Here is a 22,027-nt window from a genome sequence, read left to right on the forward strand (position 1 = left end):
GCCCTTCCCCAAATTTCCAAAAAAAATTTAAGTTTTTACAAACTAAACAAACAAAAATAATACATTTTTCTAAAATGTGTTTTTAATTTCTGTAATGTGTTTCATATTAATTACTACATTTGCAGTGTAAAATGTAGCATATCACAATTATGTTTGCAAATATAAGAAAATTTGAAATGGTTTTTTTGCACTAATGTTTTTAATTTTTTTTTCTTTCTTAAGTTTTCTGTATCAGAGAACAGCATTTTTATGAAAGGAGAAAAGGTAACTTTTAAGAATATTTTGGTTTTCTTATCTAACTTTGACTAGCAAGTGTGACAATACATAAATGTTTTTATTCTATCTTTTTAAAAATTCAGTTCAATTTATTTGTTTATAGAGCCAGAGTGCTCTAAGACATAATTATAATACATATCACATGATGTACATAGATAAAAATATTATAATTAATTAATTAATTTAAACACACAGTAAAAGCAGAGAAATTTCAAATTACTTAACATTAATAAGTCAAGGCAATATAAGGAAGTCCAAACCAGCATATGATCTGTGTTGAAGCAGATCATTGTGTGGTCACTTTCAAAGACAACTGAGCAAGTAAACATGTCAAATGAGGTAGGCAAATGCACATTGCAACTGCGTATAATTCATAATAAATGTGGGGCATATTTAAAATTACAGCAGCATTTTTTATTTAATCCTCCTCTCTAGGATGGGAAGCACTGCTAGCTTCTCATTACTGGAGTTCCTTTTTCAATGTTCTTTCCATGCTGAGCCACTATCTCCTGGAATCCAAAATAAATATCCGCCACCTTTTTAACTTTTACCATGGGTTCCCCCTCTTTTCCTGAAGTCCATAACAAGCTACTCATTTGATGCCATTCAGAGCCAAGCTTGACTTATAGAAGTGAAGTCTCATTTTTCAATAACAAAGCTATGTGGTGGTAGCTGGGACAAAAACACACCTTTTTAAATAAATACTAGAGATAATAATGGGGATGTTTGTCATGAAGTGTTTCCATGTAATTTAAAAGTCCCTAAATATACAGTACAACAGGTTGGCTCAGTATGACAGTGTAGGTACTGGCCTTTAATACCTACCTTGAAAACAGAAGTAATTTTCCAGAACATCACTGTTGTCAATGATCCAGTGATTCACCTGATCCCCCAAACTCATAATGAATGTTATAGAACATTTCCCTCAAAGGAATGACATTGATTTTAATACTACTGGCAATAGATATTTCAAAGTTTACTTTGTAGATGGAAAGACCACATGACAGAAATCCCAGTCTTTTAACACCTTTGATCAATACAGTGCCTGAATTCACTTTTTTTAAAAAAAGTTTAAAAAATAACATGAAAGTTCACCTTAATTTGTTTTTATTTCTATAATATAGCCCTCTATTTTATTTTATTACGTGTAAGCTGTTGATATGATAATGCAATAGAAAAGTATTTGCTTATTTGTGTAATAAAAATGCTTGACTATTAAAAAAACATTAAAAGCACTGTGTTGTTTTGGCAACTTAAACAAAATCCTCTAAAATTGTATTCAAGTCTTATTCAATTCAACAGTTTGTTTAAACAACAACTTTAAGATATCATATAGCATTACTCATGCAAATATCTTGGTATAATGCTAAACATCATACTTACCCTAGCAACACCAGAGATCAAAACTAGGCACAATCTTAAATCCAAAAAAGATGCCAAAAGAGAGAGTGCTATTATCAACTTACAAATAGTGCCCATATTGATAGCACTCAAAAAATTTACGGAATAGTATAAATGATAACTTTTTAAAATACAATTGAGAATTTTGTGCTTATCAATAACTGTCTTTATATTTCAGGGTGAACCTGGAAAGAATGGTGCTCCTGGTTTGAAAGGAGAAACAGGCCATCCAGGTCCAAGGGTGAGCATTTTTTAATCAATACCCTTCTTTCTGTGCTATGTCTATGTGTGTGTTTTCAGTTAGCCCAGTTTTCTTGCATACTGCAAACATAAGCCTGTTCTGATTGGTAAATAATGTATAGACCATATATATTACAGAGAATATTAAGGATAATTAAAGGAATACAAAAATGAATAATGCTTAACTAATTCTTTTCTAATTAAGTACAGGTTAAAATGGTATTATCTGACATTAACATTTGTTTAAAAATATTTAATTATAGGGACCTGATGGTAAACCTGACCTCCAGGAAATGGACTGGTATGTATATCAAGACATTCAAATTTTTCTCATTTTACTGATTTCTCTTTGTTGTGTAAAATACTTAGAAGATAAAGAAGAGTCCTGAGCCATTATCATGTATTAAGTCCAAACACAGAAATCCTTTATTTACATCAACTTATGAAATCCTACATTCATTTAATACAACATGAAGACTGAAGAAATCTAACAGAAAGTTTCCTTTATTCAGCTATGTTCATCTACATGTAATGACTACAAAGAATTTCAAACATACCAATCAGCATACACATTAAGTATATACTGCAGAAACAAACCTCTGTATTATATTTAACATTATATAAAGTCCCAAAATAGTTAAGAGTCACAGGTTAATACCGGATTTAAAAAAATAAGACTTATATTTGAACAGTTATCAGAGAAAAAAAATGAAGGTTTATATATGATCTCATTTTCTCAATATCAGGATGTCCTAGTTACAGTGGTGCTTGAAAGTTTGTGAACCCTTTAGAATTTTCTATATTTCTGCATAAATATGACCTGAAACATCATCAGATTTTCACCCAGTCCCAAAAGTAGATAGAGAAACCAGTTAAACAAATGAGACAAAATATTATACTTGGTCATTTATTTATTAAGGAAAATGATCGAATATTACATATTTGTGAGTGGCAAAAGTATGTGAACCTCTAGGATTAGCAGTTAGTTTGAGGGTGAAATTAGAGTCAGGTGTTTTCAATCAATGGAATGACAATCAGGTTTGAGTGGGCACCCTGTGTTATTTAAAGAACAGGGATCTATCAAAGTCTGCTCTTCACAACACGTTTGTGGAAGTGTATCATGGCACGAACAAAGGAGATTTCTGAGGACCTCAGAAAAAGAGTTGTTGATGGTCATCCGCTGGAAAAGGTCACAAAACCATCTCTAGAAGAGTTTGGACCCACAAATCCACAGTCAGACAGATTGTGTACAAATGGAGGAAATTCAAGACCACTGTTACCCTCCCTAGGAGTGGTCGACCAACAAAGATCACTCCAAGAGCAAGGCGTGTAATAGTTGGCAAGGTCACAAAGGACCCCAGGGTAATTTCTAAGCAACTGAAGGCCTCTCTCACATTGGCTACTAATGTTCATGTTCATGAGTCCACCATCAGGAGAACACTGAACAACAATGGTGTGCATGGCAGGATGCAAGGAGAAAGCCACTGCTCTCCAAAAAAATTGCTGCGCGCTGCTCGCCTGCAGTTTGCTAAAGATCACATGGACAAACCAGAAGGCTATTGGAATAATGTTTTGTGGACAGATGAGACCAAAATAGAACTTTTTGGTTTAAATGAAAAGCATTATGTTTGGAGAAAGGAAATCACTGCATTCCAGCATAAGAACCTTATCCCATCTGTGAAACATGGTGGTGGTAGTATCTGTTGGTATCTGGTGGTAGGCCTGTTTTGTTGTATCTGGGCCAGGACGGCTTGCCTTCATTGATGGAACAATGAATTCTGAATTATATCAGAGAATTCTAAAGGAAAATGTCAGGGCAGCTGTCCATGAACTGAATCTCAAGAGAAGGTGGGTCATGCAGCAAGACAACCACCCTAAGCACACAAGTCGTTCTACCAAAGAATGGTTAAAGAAGAATAAAGTTAATGTTTTGGAATGGCCAAGTCAATGTCCTGACCTTAATCCAAAAGAAATATTGTGGAAGGACCTGAAGCAAGCAGTTATTGTGAGGAAACCCACCAACATCCCAGAGTTGAAGCTGTTCTGTACGGAGGAATGGGCTAAAATTCCTCCAAGTCATTGTGCAGGAATGATCAAAAGTTACTGGAAACGTTTAGTTGCAGTTATTGCTGCAAAGGGGGGTCACACAAGATACTGAAAGCACACTCACAAATATGTAATATTCGATCATTTTCCTCAATAAATAAATGACCAAGTATAATATTTTTGTCTCATTTGTTTAACTGGTTTCTCTTTATCTACTTTTAGGACTTGAGTGAAAATCTGATGATGTTTTAGATCATATTAATGCAGAAATATAGAAAAATCTAAAGGGTTCACAAACTTTGAAGCACCACTGAAAACAGGCTGACAGTATAAAGAAATTTTCTCTCAGAGTTTGAAGTTTTATTTTCTGAAATAGTCCAGTAGTGAAAGTACTGTATACTAGTATGAACCCAGCAAGAGTTTCTCACTGAAGCAATATCTTTATTGTCACAATACCAGCTGTCAAGATTCACTCAATTAATATAAAAAAGTTGACTAGAGAAGGCAACTCAAAATGCAACACAGGAAAATATTTGGTGCTGAAGTTGCCAATTAGCAACTCATTCAATAAATGGAAGAAAATTACAAATGAACTTCCAACAAATATTGAAAAAGCAAATGAAAAGCAAAACCAGTGCAACTTACATATTTTATCAATACAACCTGCTTCGGCTTGATACAGTGCAATCCTGCGGTGTTGTGTTTTGTAGAGCAATGTTCTCTTTGCCATTCTCATTTTTGCACTTTTTTAGGCATATTTATTATAAATCAAAAATAATTTTGCTGAGTTTGTTTTCTGTGTATGTGAGGTGGACCCGTACCACCTTATTCATGTTTGAATGATGCAAGCTGACTTTGGTTGTTGTAGTGTGATACTACAGTGCTGCACTGCAGTATTTTGTTGCTTATGCACTCTCAGGCATCTTTTGTACGTCATCTGATCTTCTCAATTGCTTTAACTGGTGAGGATCGCAGCAGCAACATGACAAGCAGGTCATCCTCGACTCCTGACCCCAGCTCTACCTGGGGAATTTCCTGAACTTTCAAAGCCAGCCCAGATATATAATCCCTTTCCTCTGTCACAGGGTCTCCACAGTGAAATATGCCTTGAGCAGCTCTGGTGGGAACCACCCGGGGGCATCCTTACAACATGCCCAATCTATCTCAACTAGCTCCTCTCAATATGGATAAGGAGTACCTCTACTCTGAGGCTCTCCTGCATCACTGAGCTTCTGGCACTATCACGGAGTGTCAGCCCAGCCCCCCTTTGCAAAACAATTATTACTGTTATATTATTTTGGTCATTACCTACAGTTATTGACCATAAGTGAGAACAGGGATGTAGGTTGACTGATAAACTGAGAATTTTGTCTTTAGACTTCGTTCCTACTTCACCACTACAGACCAGTACAGTGCCCATAGAACACCTGCCACTGCTCCAATCCACTTTTTCAATCACTTGTAAAAAGGAACTCAAGATACTTGAACTCTTCTACTTGTGGAGTTAAAAATAACGAGGGATTTATTTGTATTATAATGACACAATGGCCTTTCAACACCCCCTTCCTCCAATTAATATGCAGTCTCCATCCATCCATTATCCAACCTGCTATATCCTAACTACAGGATCACGGGGGTCTGCTGGAGCCAATCCCAGCCAACACAGGGCACAAGGCAAGAAGAAAACCCTGGGCATGGTGCCACCCCACCACAGGGCACAGACACACACACACACACCAGGGACAATTTAGAATTGCCTATGCACCTAACCTGCATGTCTTTGGACTGTGGGAGGAAACCAGAGTACCCGGAGGAAACACATGCAGTCTCTCCCTGTTAAATTTGTAATGGTGTCAACCTTGCTTCGTGGTCAAATTACTTACATATTATAATTTTCTTAGCCAACAGTAGATGTAATGCAATTCAAATTCTGATACTTTTTCTGCATTGTTTCAGATAATACAAATTTTCAAAAGACATAGTATCTTGAATTCTGATTGAGTATAAGATGAAATTACACCTGTTAGAATTTTAATATATAGATTACACAGAAAAATACAGAGCAGGACACTATTTCTTATAAAATTAGTTTTTTTACCAGAGTGACGCATAATCTGGGCAGTAAACTAATGCAGTGGTAGTGCTACTACCTCACAGTAACAAGACCCAGGTTCGTTCCCTGAGTCCTGCCTGCATAGACTTTGAGTGTTCTCTCTGTTTCTGCATGAGTCTGCACCGGTTTCCTCCCACAGTATAAAGACATGCATTGTTAGGTAATTTGGCTAAATTGCCCGTGATGGACTGGCACCATCAGCAGAAATAAAGAATGTTGCTATTTATCACAAACAATATCTCACATCCTCTGCAAGATTAATATATGGAGCACAAATTCTACCACTGTGCCCCAAGGAGGTCCTAAGTTATATCATAAGACTTTACAATGCATGCTCTGACTAAACTACTTTTTCTGCCATAATAGTATTTTAATTTTATATAGATTACAGACATATATTTTTTACTCTTTTAAAGTACTAGTGTGTTGTACCTTGTTAGCCATTATGGATGTAGTGAGTAATCAAACAAAATGACGCCTTTTATTGGCTAACTAAAAAGATAAAGAATATGCCAGCTTTCGAGACAACTCAGGCCCCTTCTTATGGCAAGATCATCATGATTACATCTTGCCTGAAGAAGGGCCTGAGTCGCCTTGAATGCTCACGTATTGTAATCTTTTTAGTTAACCAATAGAAGGTGTAATTTTGCTTGATTACTCTTTGAAATAAAGTGTATCATGTGTAGTTTTTTATGTATATCTGGCTACTGTAACTTTCTGTGTGGTTTTCCAAATTCCATAGTTGTGAGCATAGGTTGGCTCTTTACAAATGAGCCTTTTGGTATACATGATAATACATAATGTTTTAGGGAATGATAATGAACAAATATGTCCTTAAAAAGGCTGCAGTCTGTTTTCTACATACAGTACAATGAATACGGAGTGACCATAGGGGGCTGGGGTGGGCACTGTCCCCAGAGACAAGCCGTGCCCACCCTGGGAAATGTTCTGTCTGTTCATTGAAAACTCTGAAGAAGAATAACATTTGATTTTCAAAACTGAGTTGCTTTTCCTTTTTTTTTTTTTTACCGTGTCCTGTTCGGCTGTGAAGCAATCAGAATTGATGTCTGAATGCTGGCGACTAGCCTTACAGTTTTTCTCTCAGGTGGAGCGTTACAGCTTCTGCTGACGCCACGCCTGATACCAAAACTTTATTAAAAATATTTTTAGATGTTTTAAGATTCGAACCGGACACGGAGACAAAAGTGAAAGAAAAGAAGAGAGAGAAGGAAGAGATGGAGGTAAAGGGGAGGGGGTTTCGATAGAATAAACAATAAATGAACCAGAATCCGCTTCTAGACCTGCAGAAAGAGAGGGGGAACAAACAAACCACAAGACAAAAACATTGCTGCATCAGCTACATGAAGATATATAAAAGTAAAATGTTTGCTGACAATCATACAGTAATTATTACTGAGGCATTTAAGGCCACCACAACCTTAGATCATGTGCTGAAGATGTCCAAGTCATACTTATGAAATCACCATGTGAGCACCTGTGTGTGTACGCACGCTTGTATGTGTAAGGTTTCTCTATAGGAGCATCCAATAGTGAGGAAGGGCCACAGACCTGCCCCCAAAACGTCGCGGAAGATGGAGGGAGTTCCAAGCCCAGAGATCCAGAGGTCACCCCAGAGCGGAGACCCCAGGGAGGCCGTCACCAGAGAAGCCCCAACCCCCACCGAGAGGCAGAGGATCACCCGGGGTCACAACCAGCAGCCGGCAGAGTCCCGGAGATATCAACGGCAAGCCCTCAGGCCCGCCGCAGCCGCTCTCCCGAGTCGGCCGGGCCCGGAACCCAGCAGCCCGGGACCCGAGGCGACCCACCCGCCGAGGATCCAACAGAGCCCAGGGAACCAGATCCCACCAGGCAGCCACCGGGAGCGACCAGACAGATGCTTAAGGCAGGGGGAGGGTAGGCAAAGATGTTGTAGTATTGCCAGATGTCCCAGGAGAGGGGAGGAGTCCAAAACCCCACCTGACATATACAGTCACACACAAACACAGTCATACACTCCCTCCCTCATGCTCTCACATACACATACAACCCAAGACTTACAAGGATGTACGCCAGACACCCATTCACACTCCCCCACACACACTACCTAACTCTGGTCCCGGTGCTGCCGTACCTGAGGTACAGCCATTCCTGGACGTCAGAGTTAGCCCCGTTCCGCAGGGGTAATAGTGAGCAGGCACCCCCATCCAACGTAGAGCAAAGCAACCCACCACTCCAGACCACAGGCAGACGGCCAGCTCCCACTCCTAGCCTCCAGCCCGGCAGCTAACTGAGAACAGAGTGTGATAAGACCTCTAGTCTCCCTCCGCCTGCTCTAATGTAGTGTTGGTGTGTGCTGATAAGGTGCATTTTGTGGTTGGGGCAGGCAGTGCCGGCACCATGTGGCCTACACCAGCTGATGCCAACACACAGCCCCACCTCCCCCCCAAAACTCTCCGTGACTAGGTGCAGTTTAAAATTGGAAGTGGACACCGCACTCGGAGTGAGGCTGAAATTTCCCCACCGGATGCCGTTGAGTGTGCCCACTCCCAAGGCCCTAAGTGTGCATTTGTGTGGAATGTTTTTTGTGGAAGTGTTTAATGTGCAAATAAAATTGGGGTGTAGGCTGCCACAGGACTGCGGAAGCGGGATCCATACCCGCACCCCCTGACTTACCCACACCCCAAGGCCCTATGTGCATGTTTGTGTGATGATGTGAAGGAGCAGGAGGAGGGAAATGTCTGAGGATGGGGAGGAACGGCTGAGGGGCCTGAGCCCTCCAGGGAGCCAGCTCCCCTACTGGCCCCAATAGGCACCTCCGTTCCCAAAATCCACCCGGGCACGGAGGCCCCAGCCTATCTAGCCATGGCCCGAAGCAGCAGCATCACAGAGCCCCACGGAGTCTGAGGCCACCAACCCACACCACCCCAGCAGAATATTTACTCCCATCCCCACATTTACTCAACATTCAGATTAAGTAAGACATAAGACACCCAGGATAAAGCTGGATCCTCCCTCCCGGACATCCCCTCCCCATGGTGGAACTGCCGCACGTTCCGCCCTCTTCCCGGCAGCGTACATGCCAGGACCCAATCCCCAAGGCCCCACCCATATCCCCATCCGGGACGGCCGCCCCAAACCCTAAGCCACCAGGCCCACACCCAGACCAACCCAGGGGCATTGCGGCCACTAGGCAGCGACCGCAGCCACCGTCAAGACCCCCTAAGGCCCTACACACAACCACCAGAAGCCCACCCCGGAGGTAACCCAAGCACCACCAGAGTCGGGCAGCAGCCCCCCAGCCCAAGACCCCCCTAGTGAACCCACCCCAGGGATCCTCCAGATACTCCAAGCTCAGACTCTCCACCACATCAACCACAGCATCCCGCAGGACCATATCAATGACCCTCCATCATCGCTATGTGATGGAACCGATCAAAGGAGCCCAGAGAGATTGATTTGAAGTGGAGGCAGAGGCTGTCTCAAGTGTAATATGATCCAATAAAAGATTTCTATACTGGTTAATGCAAAGATTATCTTTGTTTTTCCAGTTTATGAGGATAGTTTTCTTAGCGATGCATATGGCAGTGAGAACCACGTGAACCAAATTTGTTTCAATCGGGACATCCTCTAGGTTCCCCAGCAAGCAAAATGAGGGGGAAGTTGGGATATCACATTTCAGACACTTTGACAGGTCTTCACATACTCTATACCAGAATCCCTGAACAGGTGGACATGACCACAGTGCGTGGATATAACTGTCAGGAATGTTGTCTGTGCAGTGTGTGCAGGTGTCAGATGGCACAAATCCCATCCTGAACATCCGATGACCTGTATAGTGTACTCTGTGTAGAATTTTGTATTGAATTAGTTGTAAATTGGGGTTTCTGATCGTTTTAAAAGTTTTTAAACAGGTTTGGGACCAGAAAGTCTGATCAAAGCTAACTAATAGATCCTCCTCCCATTTGCCTATAGGAATTGCTATTGTATCATCTATTTTGGTCAATGTTTTATATACTTTAGACAGTAATTTGGGGTGTTTGAGATTACAGAAGTCTAATACCCTTGATGGTGTTTGTAATTCTACTTTAAGCTTAAATTTTTCTTTAACTACTGATTTAATTTGGAGATATTCTAAAATCTATTCTTGTCTATCCCAAATTGGGAGACTATTCTGTTAAATGGAATGAAATCCAATCCTTCAACTATGTGTTCCATGTATAGAATTCCTTTACTTTTCCAGTATGGGAGGTTCATCATTTTATTGTTTTGCAATATGTCAGGATTATTCCAGATGGGTGTGTCTGCATGGAATTAGTGAAGACTCCGTCATTTTTAGATATTCCCACCATGCTGTCAGTGAGGTACTGATATTAATACTTTTAAAGCTTTCATGCTTTCTTATTTTTGAGCTAATAAACGGTAGGTCCGAAAGCTCTATAGTATTGCAAAGTGTCTGTTCTACATCTAACCAGGACTCATCCAGCGGGTTATGTTGCAACCATCTTGGTATATATTGGAGCCTGTTGGTTAAGAAATAATGATAGAAGTTGGGTAGATCCAACCCTCCTCTATCTTTGGTCTTCTGTAGTGTTTTTAAGCTAATTCGTGGAGGTTTATCCTTCCAAAGGAATTTAGTGATGGAGGAGTCCAGGGATCTAAACCAATCAGATGATGGCTTGTTTGGGATCATAGAAAATAAGTAATTGATTCTTGGTAAAACCATCATTTTAATTGTGGCAACCCTCCCCATAAGTGATATCGGTAAGGATTTCCATCTAGCAAGATCATCTTCCACTTTCTTTAATAGTGGGATGTAGTTTAGTTTAGTTAGATCTGCCAGCCTGGGAGACACATGAATGCCCAGGTATGTAATATTCCCTGATTCCAATTGTGTATTAAGGGAATTGACAAAAGAGAAATTAATTGGAAGAACTGTGGATTTTAACCAGTTTATTGAATAATCTGAAACTCTTGAAAAGGAGTTTATTAGTTCAATTGCCTGGGAGAGAGAGGATTGAGAATTCTGAAGATAAAGTAACACGTCATCTGCATAAAGACTGATTTTATGTTCTATGTTCTTACACTTTATGCCTTTAATAACTGTAGTTTGCCTGATTGCTGCTGCTAGTGGTTCAATAAAGATAGCAAATAGCGAGGGAGAGAGGGCATCCCTGCCTGGTCCCCCTCTGAAGACAGAAGCTATCTGATGTTTGGTCATTTGTCCTGACGCATGCTGTTGGTGAACTGTATAAAATTTTTAACCAGTTTATGAAGAAGTTTCCAAAACCAAATTTATGTAAAGTTGCAAATAAGAACTTCCAGTTAACTCTATCAAAAGCCTTTTCTGCATCGAGAGATAATATACTGGTTTCCATGTTTCTGCTATAAGAAAAGTCTATTAAGTTGAGTAATCTACGTGAATTTGTGGATGAATGTCTCCCCTTAATGAAACCAGTTTGGTCTGGATGTATTATGAAAGGGGTTACCTTCTCTAATCTTTTTGCAAGGGCTTTACAAATTATTTTCAGGTCAACATTAATAAGAGAAATTGGGCGATAGCTGGTAGGAAATATAGGATCTTTGCCTGGTTTTAACAGGAGACTAATGTTGGCTGAATTCATGTTTGGCTGTAGTCTACCATTTTCTTGTATTTCACACATCATTCTGAAGAATGTTGGCCAGAATGATCCAGAATTCTTTGTAGAACTCTGCTGGAAACCCATCTGGACCTGGAGCCTTCCTATTAGGCATGGAGTTAAGAGCTTCCTGAAGCTCATCTGATGTTAATGGCGAGTCCAGGACTGTAGCTTGGCTATCTGATAATTTAGGAAGTATTATCCTGTCTAGAAACTCATTGATCTCATTATCTGATGGGTTAATCTGTGGTGAGTACAAGGTTTTGTAAAAATCTCTGAAAGTGTTGTTTATTCTTTCAGGGTCATATACTATATTCCCAGTTGAGTCTTTAACAGCAGATATGGCAGTTTTCTCTTTGTTTATTTTTAACTGGTTGGCTAAAACTTGCCTGATTTATTACCGTGTTCAAAGTTTTCTATTCGTAGTCTTTGTGCTAAAATTGTGTTTTTGTCAATAATTCCTTTAAGTTCTAGTTTACTTTTACGCAATTTGTTTTGTAATTCTTCTTCTGGGGATGCCTCTAGAGACTTAATGATTTCTTCTAATTCCTGAATACGTTTGTTTTCTATTTTTTTCTTATGTGATGAGAAGGAAATTATTTTACCTCTCATCACTGCTTTCCCTGCCTCCCAGAGAACAGATGCTGATGTTCCAGGAATGTCATTGTGTTCTAAATATAAAGCCCACTCTTTTTATAATATTCCACAAAACCTTCATCTTTAAGCAGTGACGTATTAAACCTCCAGTTTTACCTGATGGGATTGTTTTCTTATTTAACAGAGTTAAAGAAACTGGAGCATGATCGCTGACAACTATAGGGTGTATCTCAGTGTCTGAAATGTCAGCCAATAATGAGCTGCTGACTAGAAAATAGTCCAAACGTGAGTGAGAGTGATGAACATGTGAGAAAAAAGTATACTCTCTACGGCTGGGATAAAAAGATCGCCATGCATCACAAAGCCCATAATCACTCATATACTGTTTGACTATATTAGTGGAATGCCAACTGCGCTGAGTCCCAGCTGTACTGAGCCTGTCTGAAGAATGATCCATCCAAAAATTAAAATCTCCCAAGTATAAGTGGACAGTCCAAGTGTTCGGAGAGTACAGAGAAAAATTATGAAAGAATGCGGGTCATCTATGTTTGGGACAGTATATGCTAACAATACATAAGCTTTGATTTTGTATAGATAGTTTTAGTATTATAAATCTACCATCTGGATCTGAGACTGTGTCCAATACTTTGAAATTTGTATTTTTGTGTATTAAAATAGCTACACCTCTTTGTCTAGAGTTATAGGCGGCAGAGAACAGTGTGGGAAACTCAGATGTTTTAAGTTCATCTGCAACTGTGGCAGACCTATGAGTCTCTTGTAATAAGACAACATCTGCCTGCAGTCTTTTAAGCTGATCAAAAATCTTTAATCTCTTCTCTCTAGAGCCAGTTCCATGAACATTCCAACTGACAAACCTTAGTGTACCCATAGTTGTGTGTGTGATTAGCTAATGTATGGTGCCTTCAGGTGAGTTAGTTAAGTAAATAAATGTATAATTTAATCTGAAGAAAAAAAAAAAAAAATAAATAAATAAATATATATATATATATATATAAATAAAAATAAAGCAATAAATAAGTAAATAAAAATATATGCATAATAATGCTAATAACAATAATAATATTATTAATGCTGATGATAATAATAATATGAATGCTGAAAATAAATAATAATAATAATAATGCTGATAATAATAGTGCTAATGATAATAATAAAAAAATAAAAATACTAATAATAATAATAGTGCTGATAATAATCAGACAATAATAATAATAATAATAATAATAATAATCAGACAGAACCAAAAGTGTTTGTGGTTGTATGATAAAATGTAATAATTATAATCTAGTGTTTGTATGCGTTGTGTGTGTGCTGTGCGCAGTGTAGGAAAGTTGTGTGATTGTGTCATGCGGATGTAAAGTTCCAGAAGCAGGTAAAAGAAGGAAAGGAAAGAGTGATAAAGGTTAAGAAAAGAAAAAAAAAGTAAAAAGAAAAGGTGTTAGAGGTGTGGGGTGGCGAGAGAACAGGTGATCCCATCATCTAAACACGGATATAGCAGCTTTTTTTTATATCCTGACATGCTCATACCCAGTGAATCCCGATAAGAAAAATAAACTTGTGACCTGATGTTGGGCTAATAAAGCCAGTCTGTCACTCCTCGCTCCTTGTACAGCCTGTTGTTGACGTAGAGCTTGTCCACAGAAATGACAGCGGCTCCCTTCTTGGATGAATTTTTTACGTATTGGGAACAGAACTCTGCGGCGATCCAAAATTTCTTTAGGAAATTGATCATTCACGCTAAAATTTTTCCCTTTGAGCTCTTTCCGTGGCTCTTAACAAAATCCTTCTGTTTAAAATGCTCAAATTTAGCCACGATGGGACGAGGTCTTCTGCTGTCTGCTCTCTTGGCTCCAAGGCGATGTACCCGGTGAAAGGTGATGTTTTTTACCGTTTCTTCGGGTATCTTCATGTGGGTCTGGAGAAAATACTTGATTGTTTGTTCGCAATCCTCCGGTTGTCCTTCCGTCTGCTCCGGCAGGCCTCGAACACCAGATTGTCTCTCATGCTGCGGGCCTGAAGATCCAAAACCGTCTCCTTCAGGGTCTTGTTGTCTTGGGAGATCCGTGTCCATCCCTCTGTCAGGGAAGACACAGTCTCCCGCAGAGACGCGTTTTCAGCAGCAAGCCGCTCCACCTGATCCTGGCTGAATTCCAGAGATTGTCGGAGGTTCTGGAACTCCTGGTGTAGAATTTCGAGCAGGTGGAGTCGTCCCTCAAATCCCAAAAGCCTTTTATCTATAGAATCTAATAATTCTAATATATCCTTGCGGGAGATGAGGTCGCCTCGGGGGAATCTTGAGGACGGCTTCTCTTGGTAGCAGGTGTTTCCGTGATAGCTGCTGCTTTCTTAGGCCCCATGACAACAGACTCAAAAACTTGATCAATATAATTTTGTAAACTTTCCAAATTTTCTTCACTTACCTCCAGGTTGAGCGAGTTATACTTACCGGATTAATTGCGTTGTCAGTAAATAAATTTGGCGTAAATGTGTCTTAATTGTTTAGAATGTTCGCTAAAGAGCTGCCATCTGCTTCAAACGCTGCCGAGAATCCGTGATCTTCCTAGCCAGCGCTTCTCTCTCCCAGCATGCTCCAGTCTCCTTCTCCCAACTAGAATATTCCTAATCAATCTACCATAACAAAAAAACTGAGTTGCTTTCCAATTAGACAGGCACCGTGCTGCTCACAGTTTACTTCGCCGCACATTTTGCAGCACGTTTTGAACCTGTTGACCACATTCTTTAATTAAAACAGCGTATACATTCAATTTTTCTTTCATTTTCTGGTTGGTAACACCAAAGGCTATGTATATAGTAGGTGGCTTATTAAAAAGCAGACATCTTCAACCTCTGTCCCTCTGCAAGCTGCTGGCTCCACGGTTTAGCCCAGCACCGCTGCTTACCAACACGGAGCACAGTGCACCCACGTCAGGAACTGAAACTCCAAAAGATGTAGATAAGCCTACACAATCCTCCAGCTCTGCGCCAGCATCGGGTACTCCAAACCTCTGCCTTCAACAAAATATACAGCCTGGCCTGCCAGACTTAAATATGGGTAGCCCATCCCAGCCTATTTTAATTAATTATCCCAAGCGCGCATTCGGAAAGACACTCAGATGTTTTAGTGCAAGCTGGTATCAGTCTTGAACATGGCTTTAATATCCTGTTGTCCGTGATGCTAGCTTTTGCTTTGCCGGCTGCAAATTTAGTGTTTCCAATTCGGACCGTGAGGACATCTTCACCAAACACGGCTACACTAATTGGAAAAAAGCTCTAGAAAAAGACAGTGGTGGCGTCTAGTATCCCGCACATCAGAGCCATGTCTGCATAACAAGAGTATCAGCGCCGGGCAGAAACGGGTGAAAGCATAGTTCAACTACTGGGTTCAGCCCAGATAGAAAAGAATGGATATTATGTGAAAAGCATTGGGGAGGCCGTTCAGTTCCTTGCAGTCAATGAACTGGCTCTGTGTGGTCACAAATCACGAAGGTGGGGAGGAGAGACTTTTCCTTAAGTTCTTTGATTACACAATCAAAAAAAATGGCAAACTTGCAGAAATTGTAAAATACATCCCAGACAACGCAAAATACACATCCAGTGTAACTCAAAATGAAATAATTGAGACTCTTGCCAAAATTGTGGTAAAAGATATTAGGACCAAATATGAAAAAGATGACTCTCCTGGACTTTGCATTAAAAGTGATGGTACCATGGGATCGCCGTAACATTGAGAATTTGTCTGTAGTGATTAGATTTGTCCAGAACTCTATCCCTGAAGAACACCTGATTGGCATAATTGAACCGAATCAGCTTGATGCTGAATATATTTGTAACCAAATTCTGTCACATCTCTCTGAGCTAGGTTACAGCCCAGACAATTTAGTGTGTCAGTGTTTTGATGGTGCTTCTGTCATGTCTGGGGCAAGGGGTGGTGTCCAGGCTTTGTTACAAAACAAAGTTGATAAGTATATTGCATATGTACACTGCTACCACCACCAGCTCCATTTAGCAGTGATACATGCAATGGAATCAGAACCTCTGGTAAGAAGTTCTTTGACTGGTCAAATTCATTGAACGCATTTTGTCACAGACATTATGTTTCACACACATACAATACACCCACACTGAAAAGACTTCTAGAAATACGATGGACAAGTCATTATGATGTCACAAAGTCCATTGTCAACAATGAGGAAGCTATAAGGGGGCTTCTCTCAGAGGTAGCAGAGGCTGACACTGCCCCTTCTGACATCTGCATAGAGGCATGTGGTCTTTTGACCCATTTAAAAAAGCAGAATTTCTTCAATACAGGAAAATTCCTCCTTCATGTGCTTGGTGTGCTTAAACCAGCCAATGCAATTCTACAGGCACATGCAGTGGATTTGTGCACTGCTGGGGAGGTGGTGACAGCTTCACTGGCCACACTGAATTGAGATGAGATGCGACTCATTCTGGGAGGAGCATTTCTCTTAGTGTGAAAGTAGGCCTACCAATTCGCTCAAAAGGAAACGGAAAGTTAATTTACAGCTTGATGATAGTATTGTCGTGTCTACGCTTGGGCATGGTGACTCTGATGAACAAATTGCTCCTAATCAGACTTTTAAAAGAGCTATGTTCAGCATTCTTGATAGAGCTATTGTGGAAATGGAAACAAGATTCTGTCAGAGAAATGTTGAATTATTGAGGGCTACATCGTTTCTCCTGCCAAAATCGGAATTATTTCTTGATCATTCTCTCCTGAAACCACTTCAGGCACTTGCAGGCACAGAGCAAAACAGCATGAGCTTGCAAAAGGAAACTGCTGTGGCAAATGCAATGTTGATCAATAAACTGCCAGCTGATGCTTATTTCTCTGTAACGTGCAAATGCATTCAGCAGTACAAAGTGGTCTTCCCTATGTTGTATTTGCTATATGTCACAGCACTCATCAATGGTGTGTCTTCAGCTGCATGCGAAAGGTCTTTCTCTACTTTGAACCACATTCTCACTCCACTCCGCCGAACAATGCTGCATTCAAGGAAGAGAAATGTAGTCATTCTGGCACATGAGAATAACATCACAGAATATCTAGAAATGAATGAATTTATTTCAGAATTTGCCAAGAGTAACCGCAGACTGGTCCTGTAGATAATATCCAGGTTAAACACCGGAAACTGATATCCTATAGCCTCCCTAATGACTACAATGAGCCACGTTTCTATTCTTGCTCTCATATGTTGTATACATTTGACTTTATTGATATTTACCTTGTAGATGCAATTCTATATTTGTTCACAAATAACACAAGTTCCATTGCCTCTGTTAAATCTATTGAACAATAGGTTATGATTTATGCCACAATTTTTGCTTTTATATGTTATATAAAACTATGTTGTTATTATTATTTGACCCCCCTACAAAAATGGGGATGGATGGATATTTTTTGCCTCCCCAGACAAGCCAAATGCCCACCCACACATGATGTTCTGGTCACACCTCTGAATGAATTTCAAAAGTTTTAAAACATTTATTGAAATTTTACCACTGTAGATGTAAAGGCTGAAATCAAATGCAAAGTATGGCAAACATTTTTCTCCTTTAACAAGTTATTGTAATCAGCAACACTTAGCACATTTTGCTTTGATTACAGAAGTAGCACTCTTCAGAAAGGTCCCTATTAATGATCCACATCTGAATTTGCATTTTTATCCCAATATATACAACATAGATTACTTACATTTAAATTAAATAGTTAAGTTGCACATATTGTAGTTGTTTACTTTCAACATAAAGAGACATAGGGGCGGCACGGTGGCGCAGTGGGTAGCACTGCTGTCTCGCAGTTAGGAGACCCAGGTTCGCTTCCTGGGTCCTCCCTGCATGGAGTTTGCTTGTTCTCCCCGTGTCTGCTTGGGTTTCCTCCCACAGTCCAAAGACATGCTGGTTAGGTGTATTGGCGATTCTAAAATTGTTCTTGGTGTATATGTGTGTGTGTGCACACCCTGTGGTGGGCTGGCACCCTGCCTGGGGTTTGTTTCCTGTGTTGGCTGGGATTGGCTCCAGCAAAACCCCGTGACTCTGTATCCTACATCATTGTGGGAAATATTAGTGCACAAAACAATAAATAAGTAAATAAAATTTTCACTGGTAAAAATGTGACAAATCTTCTATAATTGAAAAGGTATAGTGAAGATAAAGAGAGAGTCATGTTCCAAATTAAGTTTGTTACTCATGGCACTGAAATTGATTTAAAGTTGCAACTGTAGTTAGGGATGTAGCGGGTTGGATAATGGATGGATGGATGACTGATACCTCATTGAAAAAATATTATCTGCAAGCTATGACAAAATATTAAATACTAGACATTAAGCCAATTACAGTAACGGGCGCTAGAACAGTAGTGCATAAACATTAGTAGGAACAGTCTATATTAAATGGCAAGTGACCTTGACCTCATTCTGTTTCTTGTCTTAATTTTTTTTTGTCAAACATATTTTTGCAAGAAGCCTAAAGTAAAATAATAATAAAAATAAAATAGAAATGTATATGACAATACAGTAAGTATAATTAATATTGCCATAGTGTAAAACTTTGTAACAATCTGTAAGACACAATATCTGAAGAAGATATTTAGGTCAAATTTTCTATTTTTTTACCTCATGAAATTTTTCTATACAATTTCATTATAGACAACATTTCTTGTAAATATTCTGTCTGAGTTTGGCAACAGTTTGCCTTGTTCAGGAATCTCTACAACCTTGACAACAACATCTGGAAAACTTCTAACTCTTGATAATGCAACATATAACTGACCGTGGGTGAATACTGGTTCTGGCAAGTAAATGCCAACTTTTTCTAAGGTTTGGTCTTCTGAGTCTTTCTCTTTTAGCGTTTTTCTGACGGTCATTTTCTTTTTCTTCATTTGATCTATTTCCTCGTATTTTTCTTTGTCTTTCAGCCTTTCTTTTGTTGATGTTTACTTGTTGAGCTGACTGTTCTTCCAGGAGATGTTGCTTATATAGGATTTGATTGTCTGTGTCTTTTGTCCTACTTGACGTGTCCTTTTTTTTGGGTGGCATGTTGTTAGTAGGGCGGCATGGTGGCACAGTGGTAGCGTTGCTGGCTCACAGTTAGGAGACCCTGGTTCGCTTCCCGGGTCCTCCCTGCGTGGAGTTTGCATGTTCTCCCCGTGCCTGTGTGGGTTTCCCACGGGTACTCCGGTTTCCTCCCACAGACCAAAGACATGCAGGTTAGGTGGATTGGCGATTCTAAATTGGCCTTGGTGTGTGGGTGTGTTTGTGTGTCCTACGGTGGGTTGGCACCCTGCCCAGGATTGGTTCCTGCCTTGTGCCCTCGCGTTGGCTCCAGCAGACCCCCATGACCCTGTGTTCGGATTCAGCGGGTTGGAAAATGGATGGATGTTGTTAGTAGATACGTCCGTAATATTTTCTCCTACAGTAATACTGGCTTGTATGTGGCTGTAATATGCATCATTGTATTGTGTGTCTTTAATTTTCTCTCGCAGTAATACTGGTTTGTATTTCCGTAAAATGCCAGTAATTTTCTCTGACAGTAATACTGGCTTTGATGTCCGTAATATGACTTTAATTTTCTGTCACACCAGTGGGCAATCCCCAGCATCTGATTTAATGTGTGGCGTGCTGCTTATAATCGTGCCTGTGTGGTGTCTCCTCAGCAAGTACTGTGCAGTTCCCCAGCAAGTATTTTAATCTGTGGGGGCGTGCAGCTGATTATTTAATGTGTGGCATCTCCCCAGGAACGCGACTACACAATCAGCACTCTCCCCAGCAATGGTGTCCTTTATTTCTTATCATGCACGGCTGTGGCAAGGCCATTCACTGTGTGCCCAACTTCCAGTGTGTGTGTGTCCACGGTGCCGAGCGATTGGGCGGGGCACGGTGCAATGTGCGGCGCGGCCCACGCATGCACACTTCACCAGAAGACACATATGGACACCTGGACGCACACAGGGTTTTATTAAAGAGGATACTGATTTTTTTAAGAAGAATCATTAAATTACACAATTCCTATAAGATGTTTTTGTATGATTTATATCATCTCTGCTTTTCTTATTTTTTCTGCTTATTTATTTTGGATTATAAATTATTGCATTTTCACTTTAAATTCAATGATCGGCTGTTAAGATGACTTACAATGCCTGGTGCTCGGTGGCCTGTTGCTCAGTCCTCTGATCACTGGCTCTCCACAACTCTGTATTAAATACGCAGGACCTTATGAGGACAGAGACATAGAAAAGCTGACTACTTTGTTTAAAACATTCTGTAGTATCACCTACCTGCAGTACATGCAATTAAATATTATCACCAAAGTGTTAGAAAATAATTTGATATCACTATAAAGTTTAGCTCTCAAACCTATTTTTATACCTTTTAATTTTCTTATTTTATCATTGAATAATTATACAAGAAAAAGGAAACTATTAATATACTGCATATCTACATTTCTATTGGATCTGTGTTTATAATATGTTCAGTAAAGTTTACCTTTCATTATTCACTACCTGGTAATACATTCATTTTAGTATTTGTAAACTGTTACCTTTACTGACAGTCTGATTCTGGGGCGTCTGTAAAGCAAAGCCTATAAACCTTGGTATGACAAATGACCTCTCTGAGTGAAAGGAATGAATGATAGCTAGTATTATTTTGGCACAGCACCTTTTTAGGAGGGAGACACCCTCAGAATTTGACAAAATAAAAAAAAATCTGCCAATGCAAAAAGTAATTTAAAAATACGAAAAGCATTATTCAATGACAATATATAAAGCCATGTAATTTTTGTTAAGTAGATGGCTACTAGCATATTACAATAAGTATTAACAGTTGCAGCTTAATTCCATCGATTAATTGGTCATTTGACATAAACGTCAATGGTAGGTTCTCAATATTTTTGACATTTTGTCTTTGAAAAGAGCAAAAAGAATTTCAACATATATCTTTGTAAATTGAATGCTGCTATACATATCTGGCTGGAGATATTTTTGAAAACTAGCATTTTTTACAAATGCAAAAAAAAAAAACCCCTGTGAACATTTGTGGTAGACCAAACTTAAATGCTGGCCTGTTTATTGGTTGTGTAGGTTTGCTTTATTTCCCAAAACTATGTGGGAATTTTGCTGGGTACCATGGCTTTGTCCTAAAGACACTTCAGTTAGTTTCATAAGTGACTTTAAATTAACCCAGTATAAGTAGGAAGGTGTGTGAAAGACTACATCAAATGACTGGTTTTGCATGCAGGGATTGTTTCTCCCATGTGACCAAAACTGCTGTGATATACTACGGCATCATAATCAGTAGGTCTAAAAATATCTGAATGAGAAACAATTATTAGGTTTTTCCATTCAAACGTCAACTATTCTGTTAAATTACATACTACTAGCCACAGTACCAGATGCATAATAGAATAATTTAACAATATTTGCTATCCCTTGCCCTATGTGTACTTTTAGTACCTTTTGTCTTTGTGCTAAATGATGCTCACTTTCTCGAGTGTAATCCTGTAAAGCCTGCTTCTCAGACTGTCATAATTTTTAAGGGACCTTTCTTGCCACCTGTCTGGTTTTATATTTTTCATCTTTGAAGGGGATTCTTATAGCACTCCTCATATGTCTCACACTCATACTTCCCATTTTTTTGGATCACTTAAGTCAAACTAACCAACCAGATTACTCTGAGGGACT

General features: G+C 39.6%; 1 long non-coding RNA gene across 1 annotated transcript; it reads left to right on the forward strand.

Moving 5' to 3' along the window:
• Window positions 1-222: 222 nt before the first annotated feature.
• LOC120522636 lies at window positions 223-2,199 on the forward strand. Its single transcript, XR_005632453.1, has 3 exons — window positions 223-264; window positions 1,856-1,918; window positions 2,181-2,199. It is a non-coding gene; the product is annotated as an uncharacterized LOC120522636 (long non-coding RNA).
• The last annotated feature ends 19,828 nt before the right edge of the window (window positions 2,200-22,027 follow it).

Source organism: Polypterus senegalus, unplaced genomic scaffold, assembly GCF_016835505.1.
Source record: "Polypterus senegalus isolate Bchr_013 unplaced genomic scaffold, ASM1683550v1 scaffold_3221, whole genome shotgun sequence".
Taxonomy (NCBI): Eukaryota; Metazoa; Chordata; class Cladistia; order Polypteriformes; family Polypteridae; genus Polypterus; species Polypterus senegalus.